Source organism: Crocuta crocuta, unplaced genomic scaffold (assembly GCF_008692635.1).
Source record: "Crocuta crocuta isolate KB4526 unplaced genomic scaffold, BGI_CrCroc_1.0 scaffold28, whole genome shotgun sequence".
In the NCBI taxonomy this organism is placed as follows: domain Eukaryota; kingdom Metazoa; phylum Chordata; class Mammalia; order Carnivora; family Hyaenidae; genus Crocuta; species Crocuta crocuta.
Window position 1 is genome coordinate 7,724,126 of NW_027533256.1, and position 14,227 is coordinate 7,738,352.

At 44.4% G+C, this 14,227-nt stretch overlaps 1 pseudogene; it reads right to left on the reverse strand.

Moving 5' to 3' along the window:
- Positions 1 to 10,326: 10,326 nt before the first annotated feature.
- LOC144216985 (heat shock protein beta-1 pseudogene) overlaps positions 10,327 to 14,227 on the reverse strand; it is a 5,571-nt pseudogene continuing 1,670 nt past the window's right edge.

Sequence of the window (14,227 nt, forward strand, 5' to 3'; positions counted from 1 at the left end):
CAAAGCAATGGCATCACCCACTGTCCTTGATTTTTTTAAAGTTTATTTATTTCTGAGAGAGAGAGAGAGAGACAGAGTGCAAGTGGGGGTGGGGAGTGCAGAGAGGGAGAAGGAGACACAGAATCCGAGGCAGGCTCCAGGCTCTGAGCTGTCAGCACAGAGCCCAACGCGGAGCATGAACCCACGGACCACGAGATCATGATCTGTGCCAAAGTTGGATGCTCAACCGACTGAGTCACCCAGGCACCCTAGCCACAGTCCTTGAATTCCTTCTTTCCTCTATGGTACTTTCTGATGGCAGCCACAAGAAGCCCCAGAGCCCTGCCTCAGTGGATATTCCATTACAGGCAACCCTATGCAATAGTTAAGTCAGTGATTTCATCATCACATGATGAGAACCTGCAAGTTCCCATCCCTAAATAATTACTGTTAGTTATCTATTGGTGCATAACAAATTACTCTACAATTTAAGGTATCAAAACAACACATACTTATCTCAGAGTGTCTGTGGGTCAGCATCTGGGCACAGTTTATCTGCACCTTCTATGTCAGTGTCTCTCTCAAGGTGGCAATCAAGGTATCAGTCAAGGCTGTGGGATTATCTGAAAGTTGACTCAGGTAAGATCCCTAATCAAGCTCTCTCACCTGGTTGCACACAGGATTCAGTTCCTTATGAACTGTTGATCAGTTCCTTGCCATTTGTACCTCTCTAACACGGCAGCTTGCTTCATTAAAGCCTGCAAAAATAGAAGGTCATATGGCAAGATGGACGTCACAGTCACAGTCTTTTGTAACTTAATCATCCCATCATTTTTGCATATTCTATTTGCTAGAAGCAAGTCACTAGATCTGGATCACACACTAGCTTAAATAGGAGGAGGGGAGGAACTTTGGGAACCATCTTAAATTATTTTATTTATGTTTATTTATTTTTGAGGTGGGGAGAGACACAGAGTACAAGCAGGGGAGAGGCAGAGAGAGAGGGAGACACAGAATCCGAAGCAGGCTTCGGGCTCTGAGCTGTCAGCACAGAGCCTGACATGGGGTTCCAGCTCATGGACAATGAGATCATGACCTGAGCTGAAGTCAGATGCTTAACTGACTGAGCCATCCAGGTGCCCCAAGAACCATCTCAAAGGTTGCCTCCAACAATTATCTTCAGCACTATCTAGGGAAGATGATCAGTTAGTCTCGTATTTTTTCCCTTTCCCTGGCAGTCTGTTGCCTACGCCTTATACCTTATATGAACTACTCTTTTATTCAGGGTTCTTCATTGCAAAATTAAAAACCAACTCTGGTTAACTTAAGCAAAAATTGTATACAACTAGGCTTAGAGTTCTAAACAATTACTGATATTCTCAAAACCACCACTAGGCACATAGTAAACATTTCATGCGGTTTTGAGTGAGTGAGTGAGTGAGAGAATGAATGAACTAACAAACTATCCTACAGTAGCTGGATGTTATTTGCTGGTATATTCAGTTTGGGAAAACTCTTAAAAACCAGAGCTTTTTTTTTTTTTTAATGTTTATTTATTTTTGAGAGAGAGAGAAGCGCACGCATGAGTGGGAGAGGGGCAGAGGGGAGGGAGACACAGAATCTGAAGCAGGCTTCAGGCTCTGAGCTGTCAGCACAGAACCCGATGCAGGGCTCCAACCCATGAACTGTGAGATCATGACCTGAGCTGGAGTTGGACATTTAACTGACTGAGCTGCACCCCCCCACCCCTCCGACCCCAGGTGCCCCTACAAACTGGAGCTTAATACTATGAAGCCATTGTTTGAAAAGCAGGATATCTATATTTACTCATTTGGAAAACTTTCAACAATGCATTAGTAAGTGAGAAGAGCAAATTCTAAAACATGAACCTGTTCTGAACAAAAATTCAGTTACATTTCATTCCAAAGAGTTATCAGCTTTTCACAATGGAGAAAAAAATAAAAATTCAGTTATTTATTTATGAAATTTGGAGATTTGCATTTCATTTCATTTCACTTCATTTCATTTAAAAATGTGCTTCACTGGGGCACCTGGGTGGCTCAGTCGGCTGAGCCACCGAGCCTTGATTTCTGTTCAGGTCATGATTCCAGAGTCAGGGTCAGAAATCAAGCCCCACGGCACTGAGCATGGAGCCTGCTTAAGATTCTCTCTCTCTTGCCCTCTGCCTCTCTCTCTTGCTTGTGCTTTCTCTCTCTCCCTAAAATAAAGTAATAATAATAATTAATAATAATAATAAAGTAGACTCCATACTCAATGTGGTGCTTGAATTCATGACCCTGAGCCAGCCAGGTGCTCCAAATTTGGAGTGTTTGGTTGTTTTTAAAAGTAGGCTCCATGCCCAACATGGGGCTCGAACTCATAATCCTGAGATCAAGAGTTGATTGCTTTGCCAACTGAGCCAACCAGGTGCTCCAAACTTAGAAAATGTTTAAAGAGAATTAAAGTAGTATCCCAGAACACATTGGACACCCCAAAGAGAATCAATATTGAGGGTTCTACCCCTTCTACGCGGAAGGAACTTTATCAGTTTTCTCCATGTCACACATTCTCTCAAAACTTAGGGACTTAAAATGATGGCAACAATCTTACTATCTCTCGCTGTCCCTGTTGATGGGGCTCAGCAGGCAGCTCCCGGTGGCATCTCTCTTGCAGTTGTAGTCAAACAATAGCTGGGGCCTGGGCTTTCTCATGGCGGGAACCTCAGCGAGGCTTCAGCTGGCTCACCCGTGTGCTGGCCTGGGTCTCCTCACAACACGGCATCTGGATTTCATTTCACAAAAATGTCCTAAGAGGAGAGAGGCAGAAGCTGATCTGCTTTTATGATCCAGCCTTGAAACTCACGGCCCGTCACTTCTCTATTCTACCGGTTAGAAGCAAATTACTAGGAACAGCCCATATTCAAGGGAAGGGGGATTAGACTCCATTCCTGATGGTGAGAATCTTCAAGAAGTTGTGGACGTATTTTAAAAACCACCACAGGGGTCATTAAAGGAGACTGCTCTGGGCTCTGCAAGCAAAGGCTTCCCAGGCAAATGCAATGGCAGCTGAATGATGGGGAGGGCACACGCCAACTTCAGGGGACACAGAAGTGGGGATGGGCCCTGGATGTGCAGAATGGTCCATCCCCTGTGCCCAGTGCTGGACCTCATCCCAGGTGCCCAATGTGCCCACTGCTCGAGTAGGCCCCTTCCTGGGCAGTGCTGTCTGACCTGGCAAAGGATGCAGACAGACCTGTTTCCCAGCCCAGTGATGCTGCCTACTACCTCTTGAACTTGGATAAGTTACCGCCTATCTCTTTAGGGATTCTATCAGTCAGGGTCCTGGCAGAAAACAGATGACACACTCCATTGAGTAATTTGAGGAGAGTTTAATAAAAAGACTGTTTACAAAGGTGTGAATAAGGTGTCGAGTAACCACTGGGGGGTTGTGCAGTACCCCAAGGCTGGGGACTAGAGACTAGGAACAATAGGGCCATCTGTCACCTCCCCTGGGCCTGAAGGACAAATCCTGGAGACAGAATGGCTGTGTGGAGGGCTACCCTACAGGCGGTGGAACCGTGGGTGGCGGGCAAAGCCAGCCCGTGGGGGTTCTGCAGCGGGAAATGGGGAACAAACTTGTCAAGTGCTTGCTCTCCTGTGTAGCGCCTCCTGCTGGTGCTTCCCACTGGCCAAACCCAAAGGAAAGCCAGAGGAAGAGTGAGCTGGCTAATTCTGTCTCAATGGCTCAGCCTCTGGGGCACACAGTGGTTGGATAGGGGTGGCAAACAGAAGATGCCATTTACAGAAATTAAATGGAAAAATGAATGAAAACTTCTTGGCCCAGAGAAGACACGCTATAGCCCTAAGTACCTACATGCTGTTCAAAAGATGTAGAAAAGGTGATTCCAATTCACTGAGCTTTACTTTGCATAAAAATGCCTATGAGTGTTGGCGCGCCTGGGTGGCTCAGTCGATTGAGTGTCTCACCTTTGATTTAGGCTCAGGTCATGGCTTCACAGTTTGTGAGTTCAAGCCTCTTATAAGTTCCTCCGCTGGCGCATCGAGCCTGCTTGGGATTCTCTCTCTCCTTCACTCTTTGCCTCTCTCTTGCTTGCAGTCATGCACATGTGCACACTCTCTCTCTCAAATTAAAAAAATTAAAAATGCATATGAGTGTGTCCTAACACAAAGGATTTAAATGAATGTTGGTTGTTTCCCCACTGGAAGGAGGAAAGGCAAACATCGCCTGCTGGAGGCATATCACAGCCTCTAACAGCATCTAGTGGTGGTTTAATGCATGGAAAAATGTAGGATTCAGGATATCCCCATTAAGGCAACCATTACAAACCTCACTAATAGTTTCCATCCAAATGTCATGAATTATCCAGGCCTCCCAGAATTTGGACACCACAGTTTAAATCACAACATCCTTGGAACCCATCTAAAGATGAAACCAAGCAAAGAGCGCCGGCAGAAGATTCAGAATAAATTTCATAATCAGAGTGAGATGTGCTGCCTGACAAAAATAAAAATGGATGGGCGTGCTGGGTGGCTCAGTTGGTTAACCGTCCGACTTTGGCTCAGGTCATTTTGTGAGTTGGAGCCCCGCGTTGGGCTCTGACACCTTGGAGCCTGGAGACTGCTTCGGGTTCTGTGTCTCCCTCTCTCTCTGACCCTACCCCACTCAGGCTCTATCTCTTTCTCTCTCAAAAAATAAACACCAAAAGTGAAGAGTGGTGAAGAGATCACTCCCATGTTCACTACACAATAGCCAAGTTATGGGAAAAACCTAAGCATCTCTGAATGGAAGAATGGATAAAGAAGATACGTATTATCATATGATGGAGTATTTTTCTGGCATGAGAAAGAAGGAACTCCTGCCATTTGTGACAATAGGGATGAAACTTGGCAACAGTATACCAAGTGAGATAAGTCAGATAGAGAAAGACAAATAATGTATGAGATCTCTTATATGTAGAATCTAAAACAAACAAACAAACAAACTCAGAAAGACAGGGGCTAGGGTGCCTGGGTGGCTCAGTCTGTTGATTCTTGGTTTAGGCTCAGGTCATCATCCAAGGGTCATGGGATCGAACCCCATGTTGGGTTCTGCACTGAGTTCCATTTAGCTCATCGCCCCACCCACCACCCCTCAAGCAACCCTTAGTTTGTTCTCTGTATTTAAGAGTCTCTTATGGTTTGCCTAATTCTCATTTTTTAAAATGAGATACAATTGACATGGAACATGGTGTAAGTTTAAGGTATACAACATATTGGTTTGATGCATTTATATTGTAATATGACTGTCATTGTAGGGTTAGCTAATATCTCTGTCATGCCACATAATTATCATTTCTTTTACTGGTGGGAACAATTAAGATCTAACCTCTTAGCAAGTTTAATTTTTACAATATATGATACAGTTTTGTTGTCTGTAATCAGTGTACTGTGTATTAGATCATCAGGACATACTTCTCTTCTATTGTAAGCATGTACCCTTAAAGCAACATCTCTCCCATTCTCCATTCTCAGCTCCTGTGTTCAAAAAAAAATTTTTTTTATTTTAAAGACATTTTTTAAGAGAGAGAGAGTGCAGGTGAGTGCATGTGTACACTGTGGGGAAGGGCCAGAAAGAGGGAAAGAGAGAATCCCAAGCAGGCTCCGCACTGTGAGTGCAGAGCCTGACATGGGCCTCAAACTTATGAACTGAGATCATGACCTGAGCTGAAGTCCAGAGTTGGATGCTTAACCTACAGAGCCACCCAGGCTCCCCCTATTCTGCTTTGTTAAAACAAATATGCTTGGGCCTGAGAAGGATGAGACTGTGGAGGGAAAAACTCGATCAGACAGGCTTGGATATGTATCACTTATTTAGTGAGATTAATTATGCATTAAAAAGTAATTACAACACAAGGAGGGATAGTTCAGCCAGTTAAGCGTCCGACTCTTGATTTGAGCTCAGGTCATGATCTCACGGTTTGTGAGTTTGAGCCCTGCATCAGGCTCTCTGCTGACAGTGTGAAGCCTGCTTGGGATTCTCTCTCTCTCCTTCAATCTCTGCCCTCCCCCGCTTGCTCTCTTTCTCTCAAAATAAATAAACTTAAAAAAAAAAGGTCATTATACCACAAGAAGATACCACTTCATAACCTTTGGGGATCGCTATTATCTTAAAAAGTGAAAAATAAGTGTTGGCAGGGATATGGAGAATGTGGAGCACTTGTACGTTGCTGGTGGGAATATAAAAAAGATGCAGATGCTGTGGATAACAGTTCAGTGGTTCCTCAAAAAGTTAAATATAGAATTACCATATGATCCAGCAATCCCACTTCTCGGCGTATACCCAACAGAACTGAAAGCAGGAATTTGAACAGATATCTGTACCCCAACATTCATAGCAGCATTTTTCACAACAACCATGAGGTGGAACTAACCCGGGTGTCCATCAACAGATGAATGGGTTAACCTGTAGTGACACATTTATATTATTAATGAAATATTAATCAGCCTTAAAGAGATTTTGATACATGGTACAACACGGATGAAGTTTACAAAATGTTACGACAAGTGAAATAAGCCAGATATTAAAAACCCAAATATTTGGGCGCCTGGGTGGCTTAGTTGGTTAAGCATTCGACTTTGGCTCAGGTCATGATCTCACGGCTCATGAGTTCAAGCCCCACATCAGGCTCTGTGCTGACAACCCAGAGCCTGGAGCCTGCTCTGGATTCTGTGTCTCCTTCTGTATCTGCCCTTCCCCCACTTGCACTCTGTCTCTTAAAAATAGATAAACATTAAAAAAAAAACCCTCAAATATTGTATGATTCCACTTATATGAGGGCTGTAGAATATGCAAAGTTACAGAGACAGAAAATAGAATAGAGCTACCAGGTTTGGAGGGAGGGAAAAATGTGGAGTTAGTACGCGGTGGGTTGTTTGGAATGATGAAAAAGTTCTGGAAATGGGGATGACTGAACAATGTTATAAATGCACTTAATGCTACTTAAGTGTATACTTAAAAATGGTTAAAATGGTAACACATTCGTACGATGTCTTTTACCATAATAAAAAAGATGTGTAGATCCAAATGAAAGAAAAAAAGCAGTTATAAATCTCTTTATTGAAGTTTTATTGGGGTTTTCAGAGGAGTGAAATTAGATGCACATTTTAATTCACTTCTCTATCTGCTCAGTGAACATGTGTTAAATGAATAAATGAGTCAGATCTGAAAGAAGTCTCTTTGGATATACCCAGAGGAGCAATAACACTTGCCTTCACCCCTGAAGCCCTTTGTCCCACCCATCTGTCTTTTGAATTCAGAAGCACCATATGAACTCACGATCACTATTTTTAAAGAATCATACAATTTCAAATTGTAACTATGTTCCAGAATGTTCACTCTCACAGATTCTCTATCCTACCTTACCCTCAAGTTTTTACCTCCAATCACTAATTGGCTATCACCATCACCCATGTGTATCTGTCACGGGTCCCAACAAGCTTCAGATCCAGCCTGACCCAGGACCCAGGACGAGCAGCATCTTCTCAGGAAAGCCTCTAGTGTTCTGACGTCTGATACCCACCCCCCACTGCTGCCCTGTAACACACACACACACACACACACACACACACACACACACACACACATACTTTTAAGATTTATGGGACCATTTTACCCTTTTCTCCATTTCTCTTCCAGGTACAAGCCTGGAGATCCCGGCTAGGTCATCAGTTCCCTTATTTCCTCTGATTTCCAGTTAGAGAACCCCTAATGCAATCTAGAATCAGATTCTTCAAGCAATGGAAACCAATTCTGACAGATTTAGGAGAATGGAATGTACAGAGTGACTTTAGGGAGATTTGGAGACACCGGCCTGGAAAATAGGCAAGTCCAAGGGAAGCTATGCAGCTAGAGATGCAGAAAAATTTTATGCTCTAAAATGAAACCAGACATGTAGTGAGTGACTGCCACATCTATTTAGTCTGTCAATGTGGGACGCAGAATATCACCATTGCACCTATTGTTAGTCTTGGACGCTACCAACATTGGTTTCAGGATACCTTCACTGCCCCCAGGACATAGATGGTGGCTTTGCTACTGGTGAAGACCTGGAAAGGATTCTTCATACCATTAGTTCTCACTTCAGGTTCTGGGGAGGATGCAGCTGATTAGCTACTGACCCTGTGTCATAGGAGCCTATGCCCTGTGTGCAAAAGAAGCGGGAAAAGCAAGTATTTGGCCATTATGGCTTCCACAGTGGAAAATGATGTCTCTGCCTTCCAGCAAGAGTCATAGGCAAGTTCATATGCCTGGAAGCCCTAAAAGAAAGTCAAAGCTCCATTTTACCATCTTCACTTACATTTTTTTTTGCAGCCTCCGTGTTACTGGGCTAGTCACTGCCCTGGCATCAAATTTCTTTGCAGTGCACCACAGAGTCCCAGCAGATTTAAAGAAAAATTTTTTAAACCAACTGAAGAATGACCTCTGACATTGGCAATGAATGATGTTTGCTTGGATGGAGAAGGCTGTGTGTATGAGTCAAATAATTTGATCACATCCTCACTAGATTTGATGATGCCATTGTTGCTGGGTCTTTCATAATTCATTTTTTCATAAGGGTAATACTTGCTTCACATGTCAAAACAATGTTAAAAGGTCCATGCTTAGAAATCTTGATTGCACTTATGCCCCCAGTCAGCTCATTGCCTTCCCACCTGCCATCTATAGAGAACCACTTTTATTCATTTATTGTGAATCCTTCCAGTGTTTATTTATGCAAATAGAAGTACATACAGGATGTAATGCACAGCATGGTGACTATAATTAATAATACTGTATGAAGGGGTGCCTGGGTGGCTCAGTTGGTTAGATGTCCGACTCTTGATTTAGGCTCAGGTCATGATATAATGGTTGTGGGATGGAGCCCTGTGTCAGGCTCCACGCTGAGTATGGAGCCTGCTAAAGATTCTTCCCTTTCGGGATGCCTGGGATGGTTCAGTCAGTTAAGCATCTGACTCTTGATCTCCAATCAAGTTATGACCTCGCAGTTGGTGAGTTCAAGCCCTGCATCAGGTTCTGCCCTGATGGTGTGCATAGTCTGCTTGGGATTCTGTCTCTCCTTCTCAGTCCCCTGCTTGAGCTCTCTTTCAATCTCAAAATAAATAAATAAACATAAAAAAATTAAAAAAGGATTCTTCCCTCTCTCCCTGTGCCCCCTTCCCCGCTCATGCATTCTCTCTCTCTTTAAAAAATAAAAAAAATACTGTCTTGCAAATTCAGAAGTTGTTAAGAGAGTAGATCTCAGAAGTTCCTATCATAAGAAAAATTGTTTTGTAACTATGTGAGGTGATGGATGTTAACTAGACTTACTGTGGTGGTCATTTTGCAATATATACAAATATTGAGTCATTATGTTGTACACCTGAAACTAATATAATATTTCAGTTATACTTTGATAAAAAAGTGAATATAGATACATTTCTATTACTCATGAAGTTGTATCCATTAAATTTGTACAGCGTTTTGTATGTCAATCATACTTTAATAAGTGGCTTAAGAAACATTTGTTTTCTATTTCTCTCTTTTTCTTACAGAAACAGGTAGTACATTACTTACACTATTCTGTTTCTGCCTTTTCTTTTTCACCTCATTTTTTAAAGTTGAGATATAATTGACATAGTTGGCATATAATTAGTTTCAGTTAACATCTGTCACCACACAGTTACAAATTGTGTGTGTGTGATAACAACTTTTTTCTTTAAGTTTATTTATTTATTTATTTATTTATTTAGAGTGTGAGCAGGGGGAGGGGCAGAGAGAGAGAGAGAGAGAGAGAGAATCCCAAGCAGGCTCCGCACTATAAGCACGAGCTCGAGCTCCAAGCCGGGCTTGAACTCACCAACTGTGAGGTCACCCTGAGCCCAAATCAAGAGTCAGATTCTTAATCCACTAAGCCACCCAGGCACCCCAAGAATAGGAAAATTTAAATCCATCCCAAGGCTAGCCAATCATAAAAGTTTAATGAGCTGTATAATTTTCCAGGTTTTCAATGTATATATAGATTTTTATTTTTATATAGAAAGATTCACTGGGAACATACTAGTTTTGAATCTGTTTTTTTTTTTTTTAACTTGACAATACTTTGAGGACATAGTGGCTACATCAAGAGGTATGGATCTACCTTATCCTTTTTAATAGCCTCATGGGCTATTGTATGGTTAACCAAAGGTTTAACTAATCTACTCTTTTTTGAGAGGGGATTGGGGAGTTGCTTCGAACTTCATTTGAGAAACAGAAGGTAAACGTATGAAAAGAACTTACAGGTTGGCCGGTGGCGATGGTCAGTGGTGGCTACTGAGGTGGAGGGTGAACCGCAGGGCTAAGGCCTTTACTTGTCTCCAGGCTGCTCGGCTTCCCAGCCACTGAGGCCTCAGGCTGGCTGGGCATCGAGGCCTCCAGGGTGAGCCTGCCCTCAGGGTACAGAGAGGATACCAGGGTGGAATCCACACCAGGGGGCAACGTGTATTTTTGAGCAGAGCACGGGGAGAAGTAGCCATGCCCGTCCCACGTCTCTTCGCGCTTGCCAGTGATCTTCCATCCACTACGCAGTCCTTGCTCTTGACCGTCACCTCCTCCGAGGCGGAGCGATGAACTTCCTGGGACACGCGGATCTCCCTGATGCTGCCGCTGCGCTACTGGCGGAGCCCAAGGCCGCCGGCGGGCGTGGCCACCGTGGCGGGGCCCTTAGACCTCGGCCAAGGGCAGCAAGCGCACGTAGCCCGGCCAGCCGCTGTGGCCCAACCCCTGCGCTCACTCCCCGGGCAGCCCCGGCAGCCCGAAGGCCTGGTGGGAGAAGCGGCTGTGGGCCGAGTCTCAGTCCCAGAAAGGGTCTGAGCTGGGGCTCCGCAGGGGGGAGAAGGGCACTGGGCCCTCGGTCTAGCTGGCTCAGCTCCCCGCGTCTGGCTGAGGCTTGGAGGAGTCCCAATGTACTCTGGATGGACTTTCCTCCAGTTTTCTTATAATAAATTTCCTATAGTAAATAATGCTACAAGGAAAATCCTTGTACATCCGTTTCAGTTGGGCAGATGTTTCCATAGGATACGTTTGGAGAAGGGGAATTGCTTGATCAAAGAGTATACAGATGGAAACATTTTAATTTATTAAAATTATCTTTTTTTAAAAAATATTTTTATTGATTTCTAGGAGAGAGAGAGAGAGAGAGAGAGACAGCGTGAGCAGGGGAGGGTCAGAGAGAGAGGGAGCCACAGACTCTGAAACAGGCTCCAGGCTCTGAGCTGGCAGTCAGCACAGAGCCCGATGCGGGGCTCGAGCCCATGAACCCCGAGATCATGACCTAAGCGAAAGTCGGACGCTTAACCGACTAAGCCACCCAGGCACCCCTATTAAAATTATCTTAATGTTAATTTATTTTTGAAAGAGAGAGAGAGAGAACGCAAGTAGGGGAGGAGCAGAGTGAGGGGAGGGAGACGCAGAAAACAAAGCAGGCTCCAGGCTCTGAGCTGTCAGCACAGAGCCAGATGTGAGGCTCCAACTCAGCAACTGCAAGATCATGACCTGTGTGGAAACCAAGAGTCAGACCCTTGGCGGGGGAGCCACCTAGGTGCCCCTGAAATTATTCTTAGTTGTATACAATTATATGCATAGTCATAGAAGGTAAGGGATAGTTTCACCTCAGTAACCCGGGACATTTCTTAACTTTATTAGTTTTCCTTTTCTCTTTTTTTTTCTTTTTAATGTTTATTTATTCATTTTGAGAGAGACAGAGACAGAGAGAGAGCATACCAGAGTAGGGAAGAAGCAGAGAAAGAGGAGAGAGAGAATCCCAAGCAGGCTCTGTACACAGCCCAAGGCTGGGCTCCATCTCTCAAACCTGTGAGATTGTGACCTGAGCAGAAATCAAGAGTCCACCACTTAGCTGACTGAGCTCCCCAGGCAACCCTGAATTATATTTTTCAAGTCTTTTGCCCATTTTTCAGTTGGGGTGCTCATCTTCTTTTTTTGGTTTATATGTGTTCTTTGTGTGTTAAGGATAATATACCACCAAGATATTGACAAAGTCAGCAGTAAGCTCAGATTGATGGGAAGAGCAGACCCAAATCACTTGCTTACAATGACATACCTAAAAGTGATAAAAGGAGCTCAGGGGTACCAGGATGTCCTGCAAAGAGATTAGAAGCATTCTGCAGAACACATGAGTGATAGATAAATTCCCACATTCCCAAAGCCTCTTCTGGGACACACCGTTACAGATAATAAGTCTTCGTGTTTGGGGGGGGGGGCGTCACATCATATCTTCTGGAAACTCAGTTGCCCCTCCTCCAAGGCCAGTTTTCTGTGCATAAAACTGAAGCATTTCTGCACCTAGTCTAGTCTGAGCTGACTTCTTGTAATTTGGGGATGCAATGGCATACAATCTTCCTACAGTGTGGTACCCCAAAGCCTTGGCCGAGAGGATTTCTTGATTTATTGCTGCATGACTCTTTAATCTATATGTTAAAAAAGTAATTGATTAGGAGCAGATGGACCAAGGTAGAGGGGAAAGTGGGACTGAAAGGGCTTTATCTCCCTTAATCCCCATCAGCTCTCCTCAGGTGTCCTCTCAGCATTATTCAAATAATTTCCTAAAATTTATATTGCTTGTAGTGAAATGTATAGATAAAAGCATCTTTGGAAGAGTGCAGTTTAACTGAACTGGTCATACACTATTCATTTATTTATTTAGGGAGGGTACAAGTGAGGGAGGGGCAGAGAGAGAGAGAGAGAGAGAGAGAGAGAAGCTGAGCTCACCGGAAGTAGAGCTTGTGTTTACCCAAACTGGAACTTGTGCTTACCTGATGGGGGACTCCAACTCACAAACTGTGAGATCATGACCTGAGCCGAAGTCAGATGCTTAACTGATTGAGCCACCCAGGCACCCTATTTATTTGTTTATTAAAAAAAAATTTTTTTAGAGAGAGCATGTGAGAGTGGGGCAGCGGGGCAAAGGGAGAGAGAGAGAGAGAGAAAGAGAATCTTAAGCAGGTTCCACAATCATTGCAGATCCCAACTCGGGGCTCGATCCCATAATCCCAGAATCATGACCTGAGCTGAAATCAAGAGATGCTCAACCAACTGAGTCACCCAGGCGCCCCAGTAATACACTATTTAAATGAAAAGGATGTACATGCCGAGCACTTTGCTACACAAAGCCCCTTGTCCCTCTTCTGGAATCGCCATTGGGTGGAGGGAATAATCCTCTAAAGGGTGACCTGGGGCCCCCAGTTGGGTTGGGGAAGTCTGGCTCTGGGGCGGGACACTGGTGGAGGAGAGTCTGAGGAGGAGCCCCTCACACTTGGGTGCCTCCAAGTGCCTTATCAGCTCTCAATGGCTTCTCTTCTAAATGACAACTAAATGACAAAGAGAGGCGGGGAGTATCTGTTTGAAATGATACTGTAGGCCCTGGCCTGCACCCTAGTCCCGCCCTTGGTTTCTGCCAAGCTGGTAGAGTGGGCACAATGGCGCCCCCTCTGGTGATGCGTGCATGTGGACCAGAGTGTGGGGGTCGGGGGCAGGCAACAGTCCCCCGTTGGTTTGAAGTCTTCAGTCTCAAACTTCAGCCAGTCCATCTCTGCTGGTGTTTCATTTTAGGAAGCTGATTTCAGGTCAGCTGTTTGGATGTGGATTTCAACACCGTAATAAGTTAACTTCTGAATAGGAAATTTGAAAACAGAGTCTTTGTTCGATCTTTAAAAATTTAATGAAAATGTATCCACCAGATATTAAATTGTCTCCCTGCTGCAAAGTTCTGCTTATTAAATTTTACAGACGTTGTGGGGATGACTTGTTCTCCAAGGACAAATAGATATATTCTGGTTTTGTATTGGGCCCTGCCCAGGCCTGAAGGGGAGCCAAGGGAGTTCTCCTGGCCAATTGCCCCGCCTCCAAAAAGAAGACCAGGGCATGCCTTCAGGCCAGCAGGAAACAAACTTATTTGACTTATTTTTCCCCATTCTGTGGCTTCTTTTTTTAAAAAATATATTTTTAAATGTTTATTCTTGAGAGGGAGAGAGAGGGGGGAGGGGCAGAGAGAGAGGGAGACACAGAATCTGAAGCAGGCTCTAGGCTCTGATTTGTCAGCGTAGAGCCCTACACGGGGCTTGAACTCAGGAGCCGTGAGATCATGACCTAAGCCAAAGTGGGAGTCCCAGCTGAGTGAGCCACCCAGGCACACTCCCCCCCCCCCCCCCCCCCC